The sequence below is a fragment of the Primulina tabacum genome, chromosome 10, assembly GCF_025594145.1.
Source record: "Primulina tabacum isolate GXHZ01 chromosome 10, ASM2559414v2, whole genome shotgun sequence".
Classification (NCBI taxonomy): Eukaryota; Viridiplantae; Streptophyta; class Magnoliopsida; order Lamiales; family Gesneriaceae; genus Primulina; species Primulina tabacum.
Genome location: NC_134559.1, coordinates 41,596,517 through 41,602,516, shown reverse-complemented (window position 1 = coordinate 41,602,516; position 6,000 = coordinate 41,596,517). Strand labels below are relative to the sequence as shown.

Below are 6,000 nucleotides of genomic sequence, written 5' to 3'. Positions count from 1 at the left end.
TGGGTGACCTCCCTGGGAAGACCTCGTGTCGCGACCGTTTACGTAAATTATGGATAAAAACTCGAAATAATTGTTTTTAATGAGTTAACCGTCTCCAGTATCTGCGTCATACCCTTCCGCACAGAACCGGCTCACACAACAAAAATCGATAAATGTTCCAGAAATAAAAAATAAGAAAAGGAATAACGAATGAAAGCTATTTTATGCCTGGGATACGATAAAATGGAACCAAATCGAATTTCGAACTTCCTAAGCGGATTTCCGAGGAACGAGCTAACAAAGCGGTAAATCGCAAATTAGGGTCTTAGAGAATGAATTTCGGGCTAAAATCCTGCGTCATCTTATTGCGTAGTAATGAGCCTCGTCCGTTGCCCGTTTACAATAAAATTAGGCTACAAATTTTGTCCAAAGTCCGGCAGTGCACCGAGCTGACGTTGATTTCACATGTCTTAGCTGGTCACCGATAGAGATTCAATGATTTGAGCCGAAAATCGCTCGTCAACAAAGTAATGCAAAATAGATAAAAAACGAAAAAGGGTGCAACACGAGGACTTCCCAGGGGTGCACCCATCCTAGTATTGCTCTCACTGCCCAAGGCACGGACCTTACCTTCAGAGTTCTGATGGGATTCCGGTGCACTTAGTGCTGGTATGATCGCAGCCGGGATATTGAGGTGGGATGTTTTTCTTTATATCCCTCGAAGACGTGTGGGAGGCGCGCTGCCATGGATCAACACGCGGCACTGCTCTCGCCCAATCATAACCATGAAGTTAATGCGTTCTGGCGCGATGGCAGAGCTAGGATGGGTGACCTCCCTGGGAAAGCCTCGTGTCGCGACCGTTTACGTAAATTATGGATAAAACAGTCGAGATATTGTTTTTAATGAGTTAACCGTCTCCGGAGTAATCTGCGTCATACCCTTCCACACAGAACCGGCTCACGACAACAAAAATGAATAAATGTTCCCAGAAAATAGAAAAAAAAATAAGAAGAAGGAAATAACGAATGTAAAGCTATTATTATGCTTGGGATACGATAAAATAGAACCGGAATCGAATTTCGAACTTTCTAAGCGGATTTCTTGAGGAAACGAAAGCTTAACAGAAGCGGTAAATCGCAAATTAGAGGGTCTTAGAGAAGGAATTCGGATAAAATCTCGTCAGCTCATTGCGAAGTAATGAGTCTCGTCCGTTTGCCCGTTTACAATCAAATTAGCCTACAATTTTGTCCAAATCCGCCAGTGCCCGAGCTACTTTCATTTCACATGTCTTATCTGGTCCCGATCGAGATTCAGATAATTTGAGTCGAAAATCGTCTGTCAACCAGTAATCAAAATATAGAAAAACACGAAAAGGGGTGCAACACGAGGACTTCCCAGGGGGTCACCCATCCTAGTACTGCGCTTTCGCCCAAGCACGCTTAAATTCGGATTTCTGATGGGATCCGGTGCATTAGTGCTGGTATGATAGCACCCGACATTGAGTGGGATGTTTATTTTTATATCCCTCAAGTACGTGTGGAGCGGGCGCGATGGACAACACGCGGCACTGCTCTCGCCCAATCAAAACCATGAAGTTAAGCGTTCTGGCGCGATGCCAGAGCTAGGATGGGTGACCTCCCCGGGAAGACCTCGTGTCGTGACCGTTTACGTAAATTATGGATAAAATAGTCGAAATAATTGTTTTTAATGAGTTAACCGTCTCCGGAGTAATCTGCGTCATACCCTTACACACAGAACCGGCTCACGACAACAAAAATCGATAAATGTTCCCAGAAAATAGAAAAAAAATAAGAAGAAGGAAATAACGAATGTAAAGCTGTTATTATGCCTCGGATACGATAAAATGGAACCGGAATCGAATTTAGAAACTTCCTAAGCGATTTCTCGAGAAAACGAAAGCTTAACAGAAGCGGTAAATCGCAAATTAGAGGGTCTTAGAGAAGGAATTCGGCTAAAATCTCGTCAGCTCATTGCGTAGTAATGAGTCTCGTCCGTTTGCCCGTTTACAATCAAATTAGCCTACAATTTTATCCAAATCCGGCAGTGCCCGAGCTACTTTCATTTCACATGTCTTATCTGGTCTCGATCGAGATTCAGATGATTTGAGCCGAAAATCGTCTGTCAACAAGTAATCAATAATAGAAATACACGAAAAAGGGTGCAACACGAGGACTTCCCAGGGGGGCACACATCCTAGTACTGCTCTCGCCCAAGCACGCTTAACTTCGGAGTTCTGATGGGATCCGGTGCATTAGTGCTGGTATGATTGCACCCGTCATTAAGTGGGATGTTTATTCTTATATCCCTCGAGTACGGGTGGAGCAAGCGGCGATGGACAACTCGCGGCACTGTTCTCCCCCAATCAGAACCATGAAGTTAAGCTTTCTGGCGCGATGGCAAAGCTAGGATGGGTGACCTCCCCGGGAAGACCTCGTGTCGCGACCGTTTACGTAAATTATAGATAAAACAGTCGAAATAATTGTTTTTAATGAGTTAACCATCTCCGGAGTAATCTGCGTCATACCCTTTCCGCACAGAACCGGCTCACGACAACAAAAATCGATAAATGTTCCCAGAAAATAGAAAAAAAAATAAGAAGAAGGAAATAACGAATGTAAAGCTGTTATTATGCCTGCGATACGATAAAATGGAACCGGAATCGAATTTCGAACTTCCTAAGCGGATTTCTCGAGGAAACGAAAGCTTAACAGAAGCGGTAAATCGCAAATTAGAGGGTCTTAGAGAAGAAATTCAGCTAAAATCTCGTCAGCTCATTGCGTAGTAATGAGTCTCGTCCGCTTGCCCTTTTACAAATCAATTAGCCTACAATTTTGTCCAAATCCGGCAGTGCTCGAGCTACTTTCATTTCACATGTTTTATCTGGTCCCGATCAAGATTTAGATGATTTGAGCCGAAAATCGTCTGTCAACAAGTAATCAAAAATAGAAAAACACGAAAAGGGGTGCAACACGAGGACTTCCCAGGGGGTCACCCATCCTAGTACTGCACTTTCGACCAAGCATGCTTAACTTCGGAGTTCTGATGGAATCCTGTGCTTTAGTGCTGGTATGATCGCACCCGACATTGAGTGGGATGTTTATTCTTATATCCCTCGAAGACGTGTGGAGCGGGCGGCGATGGACAACACGCGGCACTGCTCTCGCCAAATCATAACCATGAAGTTAAGCGTTCTGGCTCGATGGCAGAGGTAGGATGGGTGACCTCCCTGGGAAGACCTCGTGTCGTGACCGTTTACGTAAATTATGGATAAAACAGTCGAAATAATTGTTTTTAATGAGTTAACCGTCTCCAGAGTAATCTGCGTCATACCCTTCCGCACAGAACCGGCTCACAACAACAAAAATCGATAAATGTTCCCAGAAAATAGAAAAAAATAAGAAGAAGGAAATAACGAATGTAAAGCTATTATTATGCCTGGGATACGATAAAATGGAACCAAAATCGAATTTCGAACTTCCTAAGCGGATTTCTCGAGGAAACGAAAGCTAAACAGAAGCGGTAAATCGCAAATTAGAGGGTCTTAGAGAAGGAATTCGGCTAAAATCTCGTCAGCTTATTGCGTAGTAATGAGCCTCGTCCGTTTGCCCGTTTACAATAAAATTAGGCTACAATTTTGTCCAAATCCGGCAGTGCCCGAGCGACGTTGATTTCACATGTCTTATCTGGTCACGATCGAGATTCAGATGATTTGAGCCGAAAATCGTCTGTCAACAAGTAATGAAAAATAGAAAAAAACGAAAAAGGGTGCAACACGAGGACTTCCAGGGGGTCACCCATCCTAGTATTGCTCTCGCCCAAGCAAGGCTTAACTTCAGAGTTCTGATTGGATCCGGTGCATTAGTGCTGGTATGATCGCAGCCGATATTGAGTGGGATGTTTATTCTTATATCCCTCGAAGACGTGTGGAGCGCGCGGCCATGGACAACACGCGGCACTGCTCTCGCCCAATCATAACCATGAAGTTAAGCGTTCTGGCGCGATGGCAGAGCTAGGATGGGTGACCTCCCTGGAAAAGCCTCGTGTCGCGACCGTTTACGTAAATTATGGATAAACAGTCGAGATATTGTTTTAATGAGTAACCGTCTCCGGAGTAATCTGCGTCATATCCTTCCACACAGAACCGGCTCACGACAACAAAAATGAATAAATGTTCCCAGAAAATAGAAAAAAAAATAAGAAGAAGGAAATAACGAATGTAAAGCTATTATTATGCCTGGGATACGATAAAATGGAACCAAAATCGAATTTCGAACTTCCTAAGCGGATTTCTCGAGGAAACGAAAGCTAAACAGAAGCGGTAAATCGCAAATTAGAGGGGTCTTAGAGAAGGAATTCGGCTAAATTCTCGCCAGCTTATTGCGTAGTAATGAGCCTCGTCCGTTTGCCCGTTTACAATAAAATTAGGCTACAATTTTGTCCAAATCCGGCAGTGCCCGAGCGACGTTGATTTCACATGTCTTATCTGGTCACGATCGAGATTCAGATGATTTGAGCCGAAAATCGTCTGTCAACAAGTAATGAAAAATAGAAAAAAACGAAAAAGGGTGCAACACGAGGACTTCCCAGGGGGTCACCCATCCTAGTATTGCTCTCGCCCAAGCAAGGCTTAACTTCAGAGTTCTGATGGATCCGGTGCATTAGTGCTGGTATGATCGCAGCCGATATTGAGGGGATGTTTATTCTTATATCCCTCGAAGACGTGTGGAGCGCGCGGCCATGGACAACACGCGGCACTGCTCTCGCCCAATCATAACCATGAAGTTAAGCGTTCTGGCGCGATGGCAGAGCTAGGATGGGTGACCTCCCTGGGAAAACCTCGTGTCGCGACCGTTTACGTAAATTATGGATAAAACAGTCGAGATATTGTTTTTAATGAGTTAACCGTCTCCGGAGTAATCTGCGTCATACCCTTCCACACAGAACCGGCTCACGACAACAAAAATGAATAAATGTTCCCAGAAAATAGAAAAAAAAAATAAGAAGAAGGAAATAACGAATGTAAAGCTATTATTATGCTTGGGATACGATAAAATGGAACCGGAATCGAATTTCGAACTTTCTAAGCGGATTTCTTGAGGAAACGAAAGCTTAACAGAAGCGGTAAATCGCAAATTAGAGGGTCTTAGAGAAGGAATTCGGATAAAATCTCGTCAGCTCATTGCGTAGTAATGAGTCTCGTCCGTTTGCCCGTTTACAATCAAATTAGCCTACAATTTTGTCCAAATCCGGCAGTGCCCGAGCTACTTTCATTTCACATGTCTTATCTGGTCTCGATCGAGATTCAGATAATTTGAGCCGAAAATCGTCTGTCAACCAGTAATCAAAAATAGAAAAACACGAAAAGGGGTGCAACACGAGGACTTCCAGGGGTCACCCATCCTAGTACTGCGCTTTCGCCCAAGCACGCTTAAATTCGGATTTCTGATGGGATCCGGTGCATTAGTGCTGGTATGATAGCACCCGACATTGAGTGGGATGTTTATTCTTATATCCCTCAAGTACGTGTGGAGCGGGCGGCGATGGACAACACGCGGCACTGCTCTCGCCCAATCAAACCATGAAGTTAAGCGTTCTGGCGCGATGCCAGAGCTAGGATGGGTGACCTCCCCGGGAAGACCTCGTGTCGCGACCGTTTACGTAAATTATGGATAAAATAGTCGAAATAATTGTTTTTAATGAGTTAACCGTCTCCGGAGTAATCTGCGTCATACCCTTACGCACAGAACCGGCTCACGACAACAAAAAATCGATAAATGTTCCCAGAAAATAGAAAAAAAAATAAGAAGAAGGAAATAACGAATGTAGAGCTGTTATTATGCCTGGGATACGATAAAATGGAACCGGAATCGAATTTCGAACTTCCTAAGCGAATTTCTCGAGGAAACGAAAGCTTAACAGAAGCGGTAAATCGCAAATTAGAGGGTCTTAGAGAAGAAATTCGGCTAAAATCTCGTCAGCTCATTGCGTAGTAATGAGTC

The 6,000-nt window shown here is 44.0% G+C and overlaps 3 non-coding genes and 3 pseudogenes across 3 annotated transcripts; all 6 read right to left on the bottom strand.

The window, feature by feature from the left end:
* Positions 1-1,353: 1,353 nt before the first annotated feature.
* LOC142509040 (5S ribosomal RNA) lies at positions 1,354-1,474 on the bottom strand. The gene has a single exon (XR_012807231.1). It is a non-coding gene; the product is annotated as a 5S ribosomal RNA (ribosomal RNA).
* A 682-nt stretch (positions 1,475-2,156) lies between these two features.
* On the bottom strand, positions 2,157-2,275 carry LOC142514027 (5S ribosomal RNA). The gene has a single exon (XR_012809942.1). It is a non-coding gene; the product is annotated as a 5S ribosomal RNA (ribosomal RNA).
* Positions 2,276-2,960: 685 nt separating this feature from the next.
* Positions 2,961-3,081, bottom strand: LOC142508872 (5S ribosomal RNA). The gene has a single exon (XR_012807072.1). It is a non-coding gene; the product is annotated as a 5S ribosomal RNA (ribosomal RNA).
* A 682-nt stretch (positions 3,082-3,763) lies between these two features.
* LOC142511794 (5S ribosomal RNA) lies at positions 3,764-3,882 on the bottom strand (annotated as a pseudogene).
* Positions 3,883-4,563: 681 nt separating this feature from the next.
* LOC142511303 (5S ribosomal RNA) lies at positions 4,564-4,682 on the bottom strand (annotated as a pseudogene).
* Positions 4,683-5,365: 683 nt separating this feature from the next.
* LOC142511840 (5S ribosomal RNA) lies at positions 5,366-5,484 on the bottom strand (annotated as a pseudogene).
* Between the last annotated feature and the right edge of the window lie 516 nt (positions 5,485-6,000).